Source organism: Hevea brasiliensis, chromosome 4 (genome assembly GCF_030052815.1).
Source record: "Hevea brasiliensis isolate MT/VB/25A 57/8 chromosome 4, ASM3005281v1, whole genome shotgun sequence".
Taxonomy (NCBI): domain Eukaryota; kingdom Viridiplantae; phylum Streptophyta; class Magnoliopsida; order Malpighiales; family Euphorbiaceae; genus Hevea; species Hevea brasiliensis.
The window spans coordinates 92076432-92097439 of record NC_079496.1 but is presented as its reverse complement, the minus strand read 5'-3'; the positions used below and the strand labels follow the sequence as shown (position 1 = coordinate 92097439).

Here is a 21008-nt window from a genome sequence, read left to right as displayed (position 1 = left end):
TACCTTCCCATCAAGACCAATCTTTCTCTTGAAAACCCATTTACATCCTATGGGTACAATACCCTCAGGTGGGTCTACAAGATCCCAAACTTGGTTTTTATGCATGGAATCCATTTCAGATTTCATTGCTTCTAGCCATTTTGAAGAATCTATATCTGATATAGCTTCTTCATAACTAGTAAGATCATCTCCATGATCAACTTCTTCATGAATAAATAACTCTTGTTCATTCTCATGAAGAAATCCATATTTCTCTGGTGGATGAGATATTCTACTAGTTTACGAAGAACCAGCGTTGTGGATGTATTATCTATAGGCATAGGCTCTCCCACTGGATCAACATCCATGGGTGTAGGTTGTTGGTTTTTTGTGGAATTCTTTAATTCCAATTCTATTTTCCTTCCTTTGCCACTTTCTTAAATAAACTCTTTTTCCAAGAAAATTGCATCTCTACTTATCACAACTCTTTGTGATTGTGGAAGATAGAAATAATATCCAAAACTGTCTTTTGGATATCCAACAAATCTACCTTTTTTGGATCTTATTTCCAATTTATCAGTTTTCAACTTTTTGATAAAAGCTGGACAACCCCATACCTTAACATGTTTAAGGGATGGTTGTCTTCCATGCCATATCTCATATAGTGTGGAAGAAACTGATTTAGTTGGAATTCTATTAAGAATATACAGTGCAGTCTCTAATGCGTATCCCCATAAGGAAATAGGCAAATCAATGAAGCTCATCATGCTGCGTACCATGTCCAACAAAGTATAGTTTCTTCTCTCTAACACACCATTCAACTGTGGTGTACCAGGAGGGGTCAATTGTGAAATTATGCCTTGTTCCCAAAGGAACTCATCAAACTCTATACTTAAGTATTTAGCACCTCGATCAGATCAAAGGACTTTACTACTTTTTCCTATTTGATTTTCTACTTCAGCCTTGAATTCTTTGAATTTTTCAAAGGATTCAGACTTGTATTTCATTAAATACAAATACCCATACCAAGATTTATCATTAGTGAAGGTAATGAAGTAGTTATATCCACCTCTAGTCATTTCTTTAAATGGCCCACATACATCACTATGTATGAGTTCTAAAATATCTTCAGCTCTTTTCCCTTGTCCCATAAAAAGAGATCTGGTCATCTTGGCCTGAAGACAGGACTCACAAGTTGGTGATGGTTCATTTTCCAAAGTGGATAAAATCCCCATCCTTCTAATTTCGTGATCCTATCTTCTGCTACATGACCCAATCTTAAGTGCCAAAGTTGTTTTAGATTAAGGTTGACTTTTCTGTTGCATAAATTTCATATTTGGTGCTTGGAACTATTTTGCATTCATTATCAACATAATAAAGACCATTTTGCAAATAACCTAAACATACAACTTTATTACCATAATAAACTGTACATACATCATTTATGAATCTAAATTCATAACCGTCTCTAGTCAAACTAGATACAGAAATGATATTTTTATACATGTTGGGTACATACAAAACATCTTTTAAATACAAAACATCATCATCAAAATGATTATTTACAATAAGAGAAGTAGATTCAATGGCTTTGGCATTAACACTTGATCCATCACCAATCTTCAACCTCACTTCTCCATGATCCAAGCTCCTAAGATTTACTAGTTCCTGCACATCAGAAATTATATGCGAATTAGAACCAGTATCAATGACCCAAGCAGAATTAGTATGATAAGCAATACAAAAATCTAAGAAACAAGAAATAGCTATACCTTCAGAAGGTTTTACCTTCTTGCTCTTTACCAACTCCAAGTATTCTAGGTAGTTTCTCTTCCAATGCCCATCCTTTTGACAATGGAAACACTTTCCCTTGTCAGCAGGAGCTATTTTTGCCTTCTTCTTCACTGTTTGGCTCTGTTTGCCCACTCCACCAGAAGGACCAGGGACAGAAGAGGGCTTCTTCTTGTTACTTTTCTTCTTCTTATTGGTCTTACCAGAAGAAGAAGAAGCAACAAGTGCCACTTCCTTTCCCTTCTTGCCAAGGATATTGCCTTGAGCAATTACAAGAATGTTCAAAAGAACGGCCAGAGTGCATTCTTGTTTAGTCATATGGAAGTTTGTGATAAAGCTTCCAAAAGACTCCGGTAAGGATTGAAGGATCAAATCAGTTTTAAGGGAAAAGTCCATCGAGAAATCGAATGCCTCTAGCTGCTCTATAAGCTGAATCATGGTATGGACATATTCCCCCACATCCCGGCCTTCATGCATTTTCATTATGAACAGTTATTTAGATATCTCATATCTAGCCAACCTACTATTTTTACCAAACAACTCTTGAAGGTGACTCAATATTTTAGAAGAAGTTTGCATTTTCTCATGTTGCTTCTATAACTGATTTGTCATAAAAGCAAGCATATAGCACTTGGCTTGCATGTCATCTTCATGGCACTTTCTCAAAGTGTCATGTTCTTCTTCTGCGGCCTCAGGTGGCAGTGGACTAGGAATTTTACATTCAAGAACATATCCTATACATTCAAGATTAAGAACAATTCTCAAATTCCTTAGCCAGTCAGAGAAATTAGGTCCGGTGAGCCTATTTTCATCTAGTATGCATGATAACGGGTTAAACCTTTGTGCCATAATTATCAGATGTTATTACCACAGAAAAAGCAAGATTGAAATTAGCCATCTTGTATCAAGTAAATTAACCACCAATATGATTACGGTCTTTTAATCAAATTGGTCCTCTCACTAACTTGGCAAATCCTACACTTCCATAGTAGGAAATGGAATTCCTAGTTTGATGGATTTCTAGTGGGTGATTGAATTCTTATATACTGTTAAATATCCTCAAATCACATTTTCTTGGACGCTATTAATAATACATAAGTGAACAACACTTGTTCAACACATCTTATGTGAAATTCAATCAATAAATTTGGCCCCTAATGCTTAAAGCCTCAGGTACATCCATTCTTGGCCTATCTTGCATTAGTTAAGTTGTGCCCACTAGGCCAGTGAATATGGAAGTTTGAACCTTGATAACCTTAGGTACATCCATTATTGATTACCAAAGTACCTACATGCTCACAACATCATATGTTTTAATAATTAAATTTAGAAAATCTCTTAGACTACAAAAACCATCCCTATGTAACCATAGCCGACAATTTGAGTATCTAAAATTTCCAAACTTAATTACCCTAGTGGAGAGCCCTGATATAATTATTATAATTATACCATTACCAACTTAATTATTGAATTGGAAGATTTTGTGATTGGCTTAATTACTATTAAGGTCTCACTTTGCACATTATCCATTTGGCATGCATATATCTTATACAAGCATCCATTCATACACATCTCATGCATACATGGATAATTAAATAAAATGGCATGATCATGGACTTTCTAAGGGATTCAATTTTGAGCCACCTAGAATTGAATTAAGGCATTTCCTAGGTGCATTTCATCTATTCTTTTACAAGAGATGGTGAAGAAGTACATAAATCAACACTTAATCTTGATGTGCTCCCACTGGATCCACCAATGTTCTTGATCTCCTTGTCCTTCTTGCAATCCAATTACAAAGTAACCCTTGGCATACCAAGGTGAATTTACAAGAATTTGGACTTAAAAGTCCTTAAATAAATGAAATTACATCATATGTAATACAACACTTATATTACTTACCATTATAAATAAAATTAATTATTACATCCCAAAGAAAATAAAAGAATTAAATCCAATCACATTGATTTTTTATTGTCCATGATCATCCATGATGCATATAAACATTTAACAATTAAATATAAATATACATTCTAAATTAAATTGAATATCACATATTCAATTAGAACATAATTTGAATCTTATTCAAATTAATTTTGAATTTAGGAACATTTCCCAAATTTAATTTTCATGAAAACAATTTTCATAATTCATTTGCATGATTGGAAATCCTAATTAAACCATTTAATTAGGTCTAGGCATGATTTTGGGTCATCGATTATACATCAATTGCATAAAGGTCCCTAAAATCACCCATAACACGGCCTTCCAAGTAAAACATGTCCTGTGTTCATTAACATGGCCCGTGCAACATTTAAACGGCCTAAGGCATTAAATTACATGGCCCGTGCAACACAAAAGCATGGCCCGTGTGAAGGAGCGGAAGCATGAAAAGCATAAGTTTAGATCATTGAATTCAAAAATTTTTCATCTAGGGTCACATGCATCATGCAAGATTCATTTTTATCTATTTGATTTCAATAATAAACAGCATATTAAAACTCTTTTAATATGTTTTTGGATCTACATTTGCCATTTAAGATTTTAGAATTAATAGATTAATTCATTAGAAACCTAGATTGGATCAAGAATAAGTGCACTAATCTTTTTTATGCACTGCAGTGTGTTTAGCACCTATGGGATGTGTCTAGGACACTAGATGTTGTCCTTCTAGCTTGTCCACACCAAGATCACCAATGGCAGCCCCTTGAACAGCTTCTCAAGCCTTTCTAATCAATTAGAAATTCAGGTTTTACCTTTTGAGAGATTACAGATGTATATAGGACACTAGAAACAATTTCTAGTATTTTTAATTCAAGAGAATGTTGGCAATTCTCTTTGAATTGGTGAAAGATGAAGAAGAAGAGAGGGAGAGGCTCATTTGGGTGGCAGCAACAAAGAAGAACAATAGCCTTGTTATTTTTCTTTACATAACAACACATTATATAGCTAGGTCACCACTTAAAACCCTTGCCACATGTCACCTTTTGATTAGCTCTTAGTTTAATTGACCCAATCACATTGTGCCAAGTGTCAAACCTATATTTAATCTTGTCTTTCATCATCTTACATGGTTAAAAGACAAATGGCAAGCTTATGTGTAGTGCCATGTGTCACCATCTCATAGTGCCACATGTCATGTAATGGCCCGGCCCACTAGTGATATTGTCCTCTCTGAGCTGAAGCCCTCACGGTTTTAAAATGTATCAATAGGGGTTACGAACTGCCAACTTATAAACCCAGCATCTCTCCCGTCATGTCACTCTATGAAATGACCAAAATACCCTTGTGTCTTAATTTTGAGTTCTCAACCTAAAATAATTATTTCTCTTCTTCTAATCAATTTATATCAAATATAAATTAATTAATTAATCTTTATTAATTAATTAATCTTTATTAATTAATTTCTTATAATTAAATTCATATTTAAATACTTTAAATATAAATTTAACTTATACTATACATCCAATAACCTAGATTTGGTTTCAAGCCATGCTAGGGACTTTACAATCTAATTGCAAGCCAAACCTATTTAATTAATCAATTAAACTCTTTAATTAATTAATTAAATCATATTTAATTTGGTGATTACTTGTGTAAGTATGTGACTTACTAGGCTCATGACTAATTGGCAATGAGACATGATATCAACTCTTAATATCATCATAACTCTTTCTTTCTATAAATGATTTCTCTAAATCATTTTATGCACCTCATAGACCATAGTTAACACCTAGCATAGCATGCCATGGCTACCCAATTAGTAATAAGGTTTATCTTAAATGAACCTAAAATCATATGTTACCATGCACTAGAATCTCTCTGTTACAAAATCCCAATTCGGGCTGGAGTCATGGTTTATGTCAAACTTCATTTGCTATGAATATTATGTTCTCTTTTAATTCCAGTTCTTGATTAAAAAGATTTTCTCATCAGAAACTCTTTTCTGATTAAATCTATCTGTCCTGGCCAGGAACTTGAAACATCAAGAACAATTAAATGAACATAGGATTTTATCCCTATTTACTTAAGGTAACAGATTCCATCTTGATCAACACCTACCTCCATATATAACTAGTAGGAGCCAACACATACCCATATATCCATACACAGTACAAGTATGAAAGTAGTATCAAACTCAAACCACCTATATACAAGATAATTATGCTATCTCAGGTCTAAAGATTATATGCACTGATATAATTTATGACAATGCATTGACAAGAGTAAACTCCATGTGCTTGTCATAAATGTCACTGGTTCGGCCTACTTATCATGCATAAGTGCCTATCATGTTTGTTATATGGCATGAAACTCACCATTCCATCTTATTTATATCTCATATAAATATATTGGGAACAAACATGAATATAATCTTTCTGGATAAGTCATGTCCTGTGTGAAGTATCCTCGATTGTGAACCAATTTATGATACTTTGTGCTAGAAATATTGTCACTCATTTCTTAACAACTTAAGAGTAGAATTTCTAACAAAATATCAATGGACCTTTTTTATTACACATAAATATATTATGTAAACGGAAAAGAGAAAATTCCTTTTAGTAATAAAATATGCACAAGATACATACTAAATGATATGCTCTAGGGCATACTACTAACAATCTCCCACTAGCACTAGAGCCATTCATTACAATACCTTAGACCCATCTTCTCAAGATGTCGGTCTAACTGTCCTTGTGACAAAGGTTTAGTGAATGGATTACCTAGATTTTCAGTTGATGCTATTTTCTGCATGGGTACATCGCCTTGCCCAACTCTCTTTTTGATAATGTGGTAGCACCTTTCTGTGTGTTTAGATTTCTGGTGAGACCGAGGTTCATTATATCCAAACAACTTCTTTTGCAGAATCTGATGTAGCAATATGCTTAGCTTTGGTAGTGGAATCTACAGTCGTACTCTATTTGGAACTCTTCCAACTAACTGCACCTCCATTACAAATGAACACATGCCCAGAGGTAGACTTTCTATCATCGATATCTGATTGGAAATCAGAATCAGTATCACCATCCAATTGCAAGTCACCATTTCCATAAATCCTTAGTTTTTCTCAAGTATTTAGGGATATTCTTGATAGCTATCCAGTGTTCCAAACCTGGATTGGATTGATGCCTGCTAGTCAAACTAATAGCATATGTGATATCCGGCCTAGTACACAACATTGCATACATCAAACTTCTAATAGCCGGAGCATATGGAATCCTAGCCATTTTATCTCTTTCTTCATATGTCTTTGGAGACATCTCTTTAGAAAGGTGGATACCATGTCTAATTGGTAACAATCCTCTCTTGGAATCAAGCATATTAAACCTCTTTAACACCTTTTCCAAGTCTAGACTTTGGGATAAACCAATTATTCTTTTTGCTCTATCTTTATAAATGCGAATCCTAAGAATATAGGTTGCCTCCCCTAAGTCTTTCATGGAGAATGTATTTGACAACCATACCTTTACAATTGTTAGCATACCCGTGTCATTACCTATCAATAAAATGTCATCCACATATAAGACAAAGAAAGTGACAACACTATTACTAACCTTCTTATATACACATGGCTCATCCTCATTTTTGATAAAACAAAATGACTTAATGGCTTCATCAAAATGGATGTTCCAACTCCTCGAAGCTTGTTTCAACCCATAAATGGATCGCTTTAGCTTGCGCACTTTGGAACCATCTTGGGATTCAAAACCCCTAGGTTGTTCCTTGAAAATGTTTTCTTCAATGTATCCATTGAGAAAAGCTGTTTTGACATCCATCTGCCAAATCTCATAATCATAGTATGCAGCTATTGCTAATAGAATCCTAATTTATTTAAGCATGGCAACAGGCGAGAAAGTTTCCTCATAGTCGATTCCTTGCCTTTGGCGAAACCTGTCGCCACTAGCCTTACTTTATAGGACTCTACCTTTCCATCAGAACCAATTTTCTTCTTGAAAACTAATACACTTGAATTGTATAGATATTTTTAAGCACATTTGTATTCTAAAATCATAGCATTTAGGTAAGTATTTTCATGCATAGTAGTTGATTTCACTAGTTTTCATAAAGTCTGTTGCCAAGCCCTTAATTCCATATTTTCTGCATTATTTCAGGTGTTTGAGTGAAGTCCCAAAGAATGGGAGTGTAAAGAAAAGCTTGGAAAAGCAAAAAGACAAAGAATTGCTGATACAAAGTACACAGGTCATGTAAACCAAGCCCCAGACCTGTGTAACTCCTTGTTAGAAGAAAGCTAAGAGAATCAATGAGAAACACAAGTACATGGGTCATGTAAAGTAGACTCGTGTAATCTGCAGGGACCCGTGTAAGTCTCTGCAGGGTACAAGCTTGAAGAACCTTATGGGAACAACAGTACACGGCCCGTGTAATCAGGCCCGTGTAGTTGGCACAGACCCGTGTAACTTTCTGTGCCAAAACAAGACCACGCGATTCTCCTCCAGCAAGTTACATGGCCCTGCTTTGCGGGACTCTTGTAGTGACACACGGGCCGTGTACTATGTTATAGCTTGTTTTCTGACTCGAATTTCCCTCCTGTTTTTTGATTTGAACGAGACTCCTAAAGCCTTTTGGACTCAAAATGACCTAGCCCTAGAGCAACCAATATATATAGAAAAGAAAACATCAGGAAAAGGGAGTCGACCATTGTCATCAGGACTGCTACTGAAGGTTGCTGTTGTCAGACTCTACATCAGTACCAAAAGAAGTTTTTCAGATGAAGCTCCGCAAGATTAAAGCTGCAAACTCTCTTTGGTTCCTTTGTTTCATCTCTTTAGACAGATTTTTATTATTTATTTCTTCTGCATAACTCTCTTTTTTTGTTTTTACTTTTTATCATGACATTTGTTGAACTCACCATGAGTGAGTAGTTTTCTTATTCTGGATTTGGGAGAGTAGCTCTTGTAATTATTATTATGAATGAACACTGAGTTTTATTTATTGGATTTGAGATTCGTTTCTTGATTTAATTTCTTGCAATCTTAATGCATGCTATGTGTTGGTACCCACTTAGTCATGATTGTAGATGTTAATTGAAGGACTGAAAGGTGAAGATTAACATTAGAAAATCAAGATCTTGAACCTAGGAATTCTGACTTAGACATAGGCTGATACCTTTGTGGAACCTAAAAATTGGTCAAAGGTTTCAAAGGATTTTAATTAATTTGATCACCAAGAAAGTAGGGTTTTAGTTAACTAGAATACACCCTAGATGCCTTGAGAGAGGATTTAGGATAACTTAGGACTGATTTTCATCAAGAAAAATGATCCTCAATTTAGTAAATAAACAAGATAACATCCCTAGCAAGATTCAACTATGAAATCTTAATTCCAGAATTGCTTCAAATAAATCATTTCGTTTTAAGTTTACCATTTTAGTGTCTTAAGTTAGCAAACTTCATTCTCTAAGTATTCGATAGCCTAGACAGTCAAGATTTCTGTGTAGATTGGTACTTGCTAAACAAAATTTCTCATGGGAACGATACTCTACTTATCACTTTATTAGTTGTTAGCGATATGTGCACTTGCGGTGATTGCAAAATAGCGAAACAAGTTTTTGGTGCCGTTGTCGGGGAATTTTTTTTTTTTTAGTTTTAGTAATATCAAGCAATAGGCGATTTAGCTGATTTAGGCAATTATACTTATTATTTAATTTTATTTTTATTTTACTGGTTGTATCTCTTTTCTTTTCTCTCAGGTGCCCGATCTAGTATATGACTGGAACAAAGCCAGAAGAAATTTTGGACTGTGATCTAGAAATAGATAGAACTCTGAAAGCCATCAGGAGGGAAAGGAAACATCAAGAGCACGGTCAAGGAGATCCTGAAATCCCAACCATGGCTGATAATAATGACAGACCAAGACTCTTGAGAGATTACGAAGCTCCATCTGTCCAAGGATTTTAGCCCAGTGTCACTAGACCCACATTGGAAGCCAACAACTTTGAATTAAAACTAGCATGGCTCCAAATGATTCAACAAACCCAGTTTGCAGGTTCACAACCAGAGGACCCACACTACCACCTCCAGTGCTTTCTTGCCCTATATGATACATTCAAGATGAATGGAGTGTCAGATCAAGCAATAAGACTCAAAGCATTCCCATTTTCCCTTCGGGACAGAGCAAGGAAGTGGTTACTTTCTCAACCGGCTGGAACATTCACTACCAGGGAAAACCTCCCTCAAGCTTTTCTAGCAAGGTATTTCCTACCTGTAAAGACTACAAAGCTGAGGCTTGAGCTCAACACCTTCAGACAAAAGGAAGGAGAATCAATCTATGACGCATGGGAAAGATATAAAGACCTACAAAGGGAATGTCCACACCATGGCATAGAAGACTGGCTATTGGTGCAAAATTTCTATAATGGATTACTACCCTCAACAAGGAGCACAGTTGATTCAGCTGCAGAGGGTGATCTAATGGAGAAAACCGTGCCACAAGCACTTGAACTTCTAGAAAGGGTTGCATACCATAATTACGAGTGGTCAAATGAAAGAGGAAATGCAAAAAGAACTGCAGGGGTCCTGGAAGTAGATGCCCTAAGCATGATAAATGCCTAGTTTGATCAGCTCACAAAGAAACTCGAAAGAATGCAAGCCAACGCAGTTGGAATAAATAGTCAACATGAGGGCAGCTGTGAAGGAGGATACTGAAGGAACAGAAGCATGAAAAACACAAGTTTATACCATTGAATTCAAAAATTTTCACCTAGGGTCACATGCATCATGCAAGATTTATTTTTATCTATTTGATTTCAATGATAAACAACATATTAAAACTCTTTTAATATGTTTTTGGATCTGTATTTGCCATTTAAGATTTTTAAATTAATCAGATTAATTTTAGAACCCTGGATTAAATCAAGAAAAATTACACTAACCTCTTGATGCACTGTAGCATTTCTGTGCCTTTGAGATTCATCTTCAGGACACCAGATGTTGTCCCTCTAGCTTGTCCACACCAAGAACACCTATGGCAGCCCTTGAACAGCTTCTAAAGCTTTTTCTATTAATTAGAAATTCAAGTTCTGCTTTTTAAGAGATTAGAGATGTAAACAGGACACTAGAAACAATTTGTAGTGTTCTTAATTCAAGAGATTGATGGCTAATCTCTTTGAATTGATGAGAGATGAAGAAGAATAGATGGAGAGCCTCAAAATGGCGTGACAAAGGAGAGGAGTGGCTGCTGGTTGTTTTTCTTTTTCATAACAACACTTATATAGCTAGGTTAACACATTAAACCCTTGCCACATGTCACCCTTTGATTAGCTCTAGGTTTAAGTGACCCAATCACATTGTGCCAAGTGTCAAACCTATATTTAATCTTGATTTTAATCATCTTACATGATTAAAAAATATTTGGCAAGCTTATGTGTAATCCCATGTGTCAACATCTCATGGTGCCACGTGTCACACTATGAAATGACCAAAATGCCCCTATGTCTTAATTTTGAGTTCTTAACCCAAAATAATTATTTTTTCTTCTTCTAATTTATATCAAATATAAATTAACTAATTAATCTCTATTAATTAATTTCTCATTAATTAAATTCATATTTAAACACTTTAAATATAAATTTAACTTATACTATACATCCAATAATCTAGATTTGGTTTCAAGTCATGCTAGGGACTTTGCAATTTAATTGCAAACCAAACATATTTAATTAATCAATTAAACCCTTTAATTAATTAATTAAATCATATTTAAATAGGTAATAACTTGTGTATGTGTGTGACTTACTAGGTTCATCACTAATTGGCAATGAGACATGATACCAACTCTTAATATCATCAGAACTCTTTCTTACCATAAATGATTTCTCTAAATCATTCTATGCAACTCATAGACCATGGTTAACACCTAGCATAGCATGCCATGGACACCCAATTAGTAATAAGGTTTACCTTAAATGAACATATAATCATATGTTACCACGCACTAGAATCTCTCTGTTATAAAATCCCAACTCAAGCTGGAGTCATGGTTTATGTCAAACCCCATTTGCTATGAATATTATGTTCTCTTTTAATTCCAGTTCTTGATTAAAAAGATTTTCTCATCAGAAACTCTTTTCTGAATAAATCTATCTATCCTGGCCAGGAACTTGAAACATCAAGAACAATTAAATGAACATAGGATTTTATCTCTATTTACTTAGAGGAACAGATTCCATCTTGATCAACACCTACCTCCATATATAAATAGTAGGAGCCAACACATGCCCATATACCCATACACAGTACAAGTATGAAAGCAGTATCAAACTCAAACTACCTATATACAAGATAATTGTGCTATCTCAGGTTTAAAGATTATATGCACTGATATGATTTATGACAAAATATTGACAAGAGTTAACTCCATATGCTTATCATAAGTGTCATTGGTTCGGCCTACTTATCATGTATAAGTGCCTATCATGTTTGTTCTATTGCATGAGACTCACCATTCCATCTTATTTATATCTCATATAAATAACTTGGGAACAAACATAAATACAATCTTTCTGGATAAGTCATGTCCTTATTATGAAGTGTCCTCGATTATGAACCTATTTATGATACTTTGTGCTAGAAATATTGTCACTCATATTCTTAACAACTTAAGAATAATATTTCTAACAAAATAGCAATGGACCTTTTCTATTACACATAAATATATTATGTAAATAGAAAAGTGGAAACGCCTTTCATTAATAAAATATGTACAAGATACATACTAAATGATATGCTCTAGGGCATACTACTAACAATCTCCCACTAGCACTAGAGCCATTCATTACAATATCTTAGACCTATCTTCTCAAGATGTCGGTCTAGCTGAGTCTGTGACATAGGCTTAGTGAATGGATCAGCAGGATTTTCAGCTGATACTATTTTCTGCATGGCTATATTGCCTTGCTCAACAATTTCTCTAATAATGTGGTAGTGCCTTTCTATGTGTTTGGATTTTTAGTGAGACCTTAGCTCTTTAGCCTGTATGACTACTCCATTGTTGTCACAGTGTAGTAGAACTGCTGACTCAATGGAAAGAACTACTGTAATTTCTGTCACGAATTTTTTTATCCAAACAGCTTCCTTCGCAGCATCTGATGCAGCAATATACTCAGCCTCTGTAGTCGAATCTGCAGTCGTGCTCTATTTGGAACTCTTCCAACTGACTGCACCTCCATTACAAATGAACACATATCCAGAGGTAGACTTTCTATCATCGATATCTGATTGGAAATCAGAATCAGTATAACCATCCAATTGCAAGTCTCCACCTCCATATATCAAGAATAAATCCTTAGTTCTTCTCAAGCACTTAAGGATATTCTTGACAGCTATCCAGTGTTCCAAACTTGGATTGGATTGATATCTGCTAGTCAAACTAACAGCATATGCGATATCTGGCCTAGTACACAACATTGCATACATTAAACTTCCAATAGCCGAAGCATATGGAATCTTGGCCATCTTATCTCTTTCTTCAGGTGTCTTTGGAGACATCTCTTTAGAAAGGTGGATATCGTGTCTCACTGGTAATAATCCTCTCTTAGAATCAAGCATGTTAAACCTCTTTAACACCTTTTCCAAGTATAGACTTTGGGATAAACCAATTATTCTTTTCGCTCTATCTCTATAGATGCGAATCCCAATAATACAAGTTGCCTCCCCTAAGTCTTTCATGGATAATGTATTTGACAACCATACCTTTACAGTTGTCAACATATCTATGTCATTACCCATCAACAGTATGTCATCCACATATAAGACAAGGAAAGTGATAGCACTGTCACTAACCTTCTTATATACACATGGCTCATCCTCATTTTTTATAAAACTAAAGGATTTAATGGCTTCATTAAAACGGATGTTCCAACTCCTCGAAGCTTGTTTCAACCCATAAATGGATCGCTTTAGCTTGTATACCTTGGACCCATCTTGGGATTGAAAACCCCTAGGTTGTTCCATGAAAATGTTTTCTTCAATGTATCCATTGAGAAAAGCTATTTTGACATCCATCTGCCAAATCTCATAATCATAGTATGCAGCTATTGCTAATAAAATCCTAATTGATTTAAGCATGGCAACAGACGAGAAAGTCTCCTCATAGTCGATTGCTTGCCTTTGGCGAAACCCTTTCGCTACTAGCTTTGCCTTATAGGTCTCTACCTTTCTATCAGAACTTATTTTCTTCTTGAAAACCCATTTGTTCCCTATAGGTACAATACCTTCAGGTGGGTCAACAAGATCCCAAACTTGATTCTTATACATGGAATCAATCTCGGATTTCATAGCATCAATCCATTTTGAAGAGCCTATATCTGATATAGCTTCTTCATAGGTAAGTGGATCATCTCCATGATCTACTTCTTCATGAGTAGACAACTCTTGTTCTTTTTCATGAAGGAAACCATATCTCACTGGTGGGTGAGATACCCTGGTTGTTCTACGAGGAATAGCTGTAGATGTTTCATCAATGGGTATAGGTTGACTAGATGGATCTATATCCATCTGATCTATTGGTTGGTCAAAATTCTCCAATTCTAACTCTATTTGCCTTCCTTTGCCTCCTTGAACAAACTGTTGTTCAAGAAATGTGGTATCTCTACTTATCAAAACCTTTTGTGAAGTAGGAAAATAAAATTAATATCCAAAACTATCTTTTGGATATCCAACAAATTGACCCTTTTCTGATTTGGTCTCTAATTTATCAGTGTTCAGCTTTTTGATATAAGCTGAACAACCCCAAATCTTAACATGCTTAAAACTTGGTTTTCTTCCATGCCATATCTCATAAGGTGTGGAAGAAACTAATTTTGATGGAATCCTGTAACACCCCTTACCCGTCTACAGTATATCCGAGTAAGCTATGTCACACGGTGTACCGGAACACTCTATTTTATCTCAATCATTTTTATTCTTCCTTACTTTATTTTTATCATAGTTTTGAATATAATTTATGAAATATAATTTATTTAAGCCATTTATCAAAATTATAATTTATTTGAGGTTCCAAAAATTTTATAGAAAATCCGGCAGAGTACCGGCTAAAAATGGAGAAAACAGTTCTTCGGAACCTGTGAAAAACACTTCCAATAATCATATTCAATCATTCTCAAACTCCAATATCAAAATCTCAATATTCTTCAATTTCATTTCTCAATCATTCATTTCTCACGGCACTCATATACATAAGCAATAAATAAATACTCAAATTTTTTCCATTCATAACCATAATTTTTCATTATTTACATGAACATCAAAATACATTACATAAGTTTCATTTACACAAAGGAAAATAAAAGTTAGTTACAAAATACCAAAATGAAGCCTAGTGTCCTACCAATGCACTGTAGATGGTGAGGTGACACGAACATTATGCAGAGCTGCAGGAGGTCTCACCCACCTGTGGTCTATTGGGCTCTCAACAAGATCTCCAGAACCTACGTGTGGCAAAAGCAACGCGCTAAGCAATAATGCTTAGTGATGCCAATAATAAAATAAAAAGGAATAACAGGAAGTAAACATGCAATGCATGTATCGATGACTTATTTGTTTTGTACTTGTTATATTCATTATTTCGTTAAATTTATCCACTTTCATTTTTGGTTGCCCAAGTAACCTACACTAGACGACTGGACTGGATAAACGGGTAAACTGGCACTGGGTATCAAGTACCTCGGGCCGTCACACCATCGGTCACATATGTGTCTCCCGGCAGGCAATGATCGCCTAATAAGCTGTAATAACATCGAGCACAAGGCCAAGTATCAACATAATGTCGAATGGCTAAAAGCCATGAAATCGCTGAATGGCATAATGCCATGTGCAGTACTGCTAACTGAACCCTATTGGCATGCCAAACTATCCAAACCAATCTTGTTAGGTATACTAGGGCATTTGATACTTTTGAATTTTGTAATTTTTGATTTTCAAGCTTTGATGTTACTATTCACCTCATTGGTCAATAAAAATGTTGACTTTTGCATAGAAAATAGGTACATTGGTTTTAACACTCCCAACATACCACATTTTGCAATCAAAACTTGTTGGCATTAATCACCAATACCATTTCTAAGCTTAAAACTAATGGGACAGAAATTTCAGTTTTTATACTCTAATTTTACTATTCCATTAGTTACTGTTACAGTGAGAATTTGAGAAAATGATAAACATGAAAGTTGTTCCTTATTTTGTTTAGTTGAGTTTCTTTTTTTGAATCACTCCATTTGGAGTTTTGTAGCTCAAGTTATGGTCCAAAAACCACAACTGCCCGGATTGGAAAATTGCAGAACTGACCATATCTACAGTGCAGTGAACAGTGACTGCAAATGCCTTGTTGGATAGGTTCTGGTCATAATTTGGGGTAGGTTTCTTCATGAAAGTTGTTTTTCTATATCTTAACTTGTTGCTGTAAAAATTTCAGGTCAATTGGGCCATTCTACAATGAGTTATGGCCAAATGAACAATTACTGTCTGTTCATTTGGTCATTCTGCAGAATCTGGTTGCAGGACATCCGGATTGGGGCCAGTTTTTGGTCCACTTGCTTTGGTCTTTTGGGCATGGTTTCTTCACCAAAATTGTGCCATTATGTGTCTAGTTTCATGTCTAATTGGTCAAACACCAATTGAACCTACACAGCCAAAGTTATGGCTGTCCAAACAGGCTGGACTCACAGCCACACCTACTGCTCCCACTAGGCAGCCACATCAAATCAGTTTGTAATGCTATAGTTCACTCCAAATTATGGCCAACTTACCTAAAATGGTCACTAATTGACCATTAGAATGTTCATATACCATTTCATGAGCAAACCCTAATTTTTGTTTAAGTCTCCAAGTTCTCAAAGTTCAATTTATACATTAAACTTACAATTTCAACTTAAATCATGTTCTTAAACATGAATTGAGTGAGAGAGAATAAATTGGGCACTAACCTTAGGAGGGCAAAATTTTCCCTTCAATTTCCTTCACTTTCTTTAATTTTCTTTGCAGCCAAACACTTTCTCAAGAGGTAAAATCAAGTTTTTTTGAAGAAGACTAAAGGTTTTATGGTGATTTTTCAAGAGAATTTCTAGTGAGAAGTTTGGAATAACAATGGTGAAGGGAGAGGAAAGAGAGAAACGGCTGAAGAAGATGAGGAATGCAGAAATTATTTTCATTTTTTTGTCATTTTATCTCTTTTTAATTTGGCTTGTTCAGTTGTGATTGGTGGAAGCCTTCCAAATGACATCATGTGATGTCATATTTAGGTATTTCTTTCATTTTCTTTTCTTCTTTTTTCTACTCATTTTCAATTTAATTTTTAGCAATATTTATTCATATTTTAGATCATAATAATTATTTACTTAACTGGACAAGTAGGCCAAAAATTGCCTCTGAAGGCAAAATGACCAAAATGCCCTCCGTTTGGCTTAACAGGTCAAAATTGTCTGTACCGATTGAAAAATTTTTCTAAATATTTTCCTGGCATTCTATGTTAGTAGTATGCCCTAGAGCATATCATTTAGTATGTATCTTGTACATATTTTTAATAATAAAAGGCATTTCCACTTTTCCGTTTACATAATATATTTATGTGTAATAGAAAAGGTCCATTGATATTTTGTTAGAAATATTATTCTTAAGTTGTTAAGAATATGAGTGACAATATTTCTAGCACAAAGTATCATAAATAGGTTCACAATCGAGGATACTTCATAATAAGGACATGACTTATCCAGAAAGATTGTATTCATGTTTGTTCCCAAGTTATTTATATGAGATATAAATAAGATGGAATGGTGAGTCTCATGCCATATAACAAACTTGATAGGCACTTATAAATGATAAGTAGGCCGAACCAGTGACACTTATGACAAACCCATGGAGTTTACTCTTGTCAATGTTTTGTCATAAATCATATCGATGCATATAATCTTTAGACACGAGATAGCACAGTTATCTTGTATATAGGTAGTTTGAGTTTGATCGCTTTCATACTTGTACTATGTATGGGTATATGGGCATCTGTTGGCTCCTACTAGTTATATATGGAGGTAGGTGTTGATCAAGATGGAATCTGTTCCTCTAAGTAAATAGAGATAAAATCCTATGTTCATTTAATTGTTCTTGATGTTTCAAGTTCTGGCAGACAGATAGATTTATTCGTAAAAGAGTTTCGATGAGAAAAATCTTTTAATCAAGAATGGAATTAAAAAAGAACATAATATTCATAGCAAATGGAGTTTGACATAAACCATGACTCCGGCTTGAGTTGGGATTTTGTAATGAGAGATTCTAGTGCATGGTAACATATGATTATAGGTTCATTTAAGGTAAACCTTATTACTAATTGGGTGGCCATGGCATGCTATGCTAGGTGTTAACCATGGTCTATGAGGTTCATAAAATGGTTTAGAGAAATCATTTATGGTAAGAAAGAGTTCTGATGATATTAAGAGTTGATATCATGTCTCATTGCCAATTAGTGATGAGCCTAGTAAGTCACACACATACACAAGTTATCACCTATTTAAATATGATTTAATTAATTAATTAAAGAGTTTAATTGATTAATTAAATAGATTTGGTTTGCAATTAAATTGCAAAGTCCCTAGCATGACTTGAAACCAAATCTAGATTATTGGATGTGTAGTATAAATTAAATTTATATTTAAAGTGTTTAAATATGAATTTAATTGATGAGAAATTAATTAATAGAGATTAATTAATTAATTTATATTTGATATAAATTAATTAGAAGAAGAAAATAATTATTTTGGGTTAAGAACTCAAAATTAAGACACAGGGGCATTTTGGTCATTTCACAGTGTGACACGTGACACCATGAGATGGTGACACATGGCATAACACATAAGCTTGCCAAATATTTTTTAATCATGTAAGATGATTAAAATCAAGATTAAATATAGGTTTGACACTTGGCACAATGTGATTGGGTCACTTAAACCTAGAGCTAATCAAAAGGTGACATGTGGCTAGGGTTTAATGTGTTAACCTAGCTATTTAAGTGTGGTTATGAAAAGAAAACATAACCAGCAGCCTCTCCTCTCATATGTCACGCCATTTTGAGCCTCTCCAGCTATTTCCCTTCATCTCTCATCAATTCAAAGAGATTAGCCATCAATCTCTTGAATTAAGAACACTAGAAATTGTTTCTAGTGTCCTGTTTACATCTCTAATCTCTTAAAAGGCAGAACTTGAATTTCTAATTAATAGAAAAGGCTTTAGAAGCTGTTCAAGGGCTGCCATAGGTGTTCTTGGTGTGGACAAGCTAGAGGGACAACATCTGGTGTCCTGAAGACGAATCTCAAAGGCGCAGACAATCTGCTTCACATCAAGAGGTTAGTGTAATCGTTCTTGATTTAATCTAGGGTTCTAAAATTAATCTGATTAATTTTAAAATCTTAAATGGCAAATACAGATCCAAAAACATATTAAAAGAGTTTTAATATGTTGTTTATCATTGAAATCAAATAGATAAAAATAAATCTTGCATGGTGCATGTGACCCTAGATGAAAATTTTTGAATTCAATGGTATAATCTTGTGTTTTTCACGCTTCCGTTCCTTCAATTGGTATCAGAGCCACTATATTTGCCATTTAGATTGTTGATTATATAATTTAATTGTGTGTTTGATCATGAGATCAAGAGATTCATTGCTGGTTGGATCATGAGATGTGGCGTTACACATGGTGAAGCCACCATTGGTGGCGGCAACAATGGTTCCATGGGTGATTCAAGGTTTGGCTTTTAATTCTGCAATTGTTGTATGATCTAAGGCCTATTCTTTGACTAATTAAAGTGTTTAATTAGTTGTTTTAATCACACAATTAAATTATGATTCAAATCAGAATTTTAAAAAATGTTTGAATGTGATTCAAATCTGAATTTTAAAAGTTGTTTGAATGTGATTCAAATCTGAATTTTTAAAGTTGTTTGAATCATATTTAAATCTGATTTTTTAAAATTGATTCAATAAAATTCAGATCTGATTTTTTTAAAAATATTTGAATGTGATTCAAATCTGATTTTTTTAAAAATATTTGAATGTGATTCAAATCTGAATTTTTGAAGTTGTTTGAATGTGATTCAAATCTGAATTTTTAAATTTGTTTGAATGAGATTCAAATCTGAATTTTTAAATTTATTTGAATCATATTCAAATCTGGATTTTTAAGTTGAATATGAGATATTCAATTTAATTTAAGTATGTATGTTTTATTTAATTGTTAAATAGTGATATGCATGATGGATGATCATGGACTATAAAAGACCAATGTGATTGGATTTATTTCTTTTATGTTTCTTTGGGATTGTAAATTAATTAATTTATTTTAATTTATTTTGGGCATGTATTATTAAGTTTGTAATATTTTTGGGTTGTAATTTCATTTATTTAAGTTCTTGTAAATTCGCCTTGGTATGCCAAGGATTACTATGTAATATTGGATTGCAAGAAGTTCAAGGAGGTCAAGAGCATTGGTGGGACCGTGGGAGGAATTCAATATCAAGTGTTGATTATGTACTCCTTCAGCAACTCTTGTAAAATGAATGAATGAAATGCACCTAGGAATGCCCTGATTCAATTCTTGGTGGCTCAATTAAATCCCTTAGAAAGTCCATGATCATACCATATTTATCGCTTATCCATGAATGCATGAGATGTATGGGAATGTATGCAATTATATGATATATGCATGCTAAATGGATAATGTGCAAAGTGAGACCTTAATAGTAATTAGGATGGCTATAAAATCTTCCAAACAAATGATTAAGTTGGAAATGCTATAATTAAAGTAATTATAACATAAGCCCTCCATTGGGGCAATTATTTTAAGAAATTTTAAATAGTTGCATGAGATGCAATTAATTTAAGAGATTTTCTTAAGAATAATTGTTAAGCATGAGATGTTGTAAATATGTAAATGGTTTGGTGGCCAATATTGGATGTACCTGAGGACATTAAAATTATTTGCATAATTATTGGCTCAATGGGATCAACTTAACTAATGCAAGATAAGTCAATATTGGATGTACCTGAGATTTTGAGCATTAGGGGCTAGTAAAAGGATTGAACCTCACATGAGATGTGATGGGCAAGGAGTTGCTCACTTATAGTTTATTGTAATTCCAATAATGGATGTACCTGAGGATGATCAATAGAATTATGAGAATTCAATCACCCACTAGAAATCCATCCAACTAGGATTTCCGTTTTCTACTTTGGA

The 21008-nt window shown here is 34.2% G+C and overlaps 1 non-coding gene across 1 annotated transcript; it reads right to left on the bottom strand.

The window, feature by feature from the left end:
* Window positions 1-10007: 10007 nt before the first annotated feature.
* Window positions 10008-10114, bottom strand: LOC131179623 (small nucleolar RNA R71). The gene has a single exon (XR_009148514.1). It is a non-coding gene; the product is annotated as a small nucleolar RNA R71 (small nucleolar RNA).
* Between the last annotated feature and the right edge of the window lie 10894 nt (window positions 10115-21008).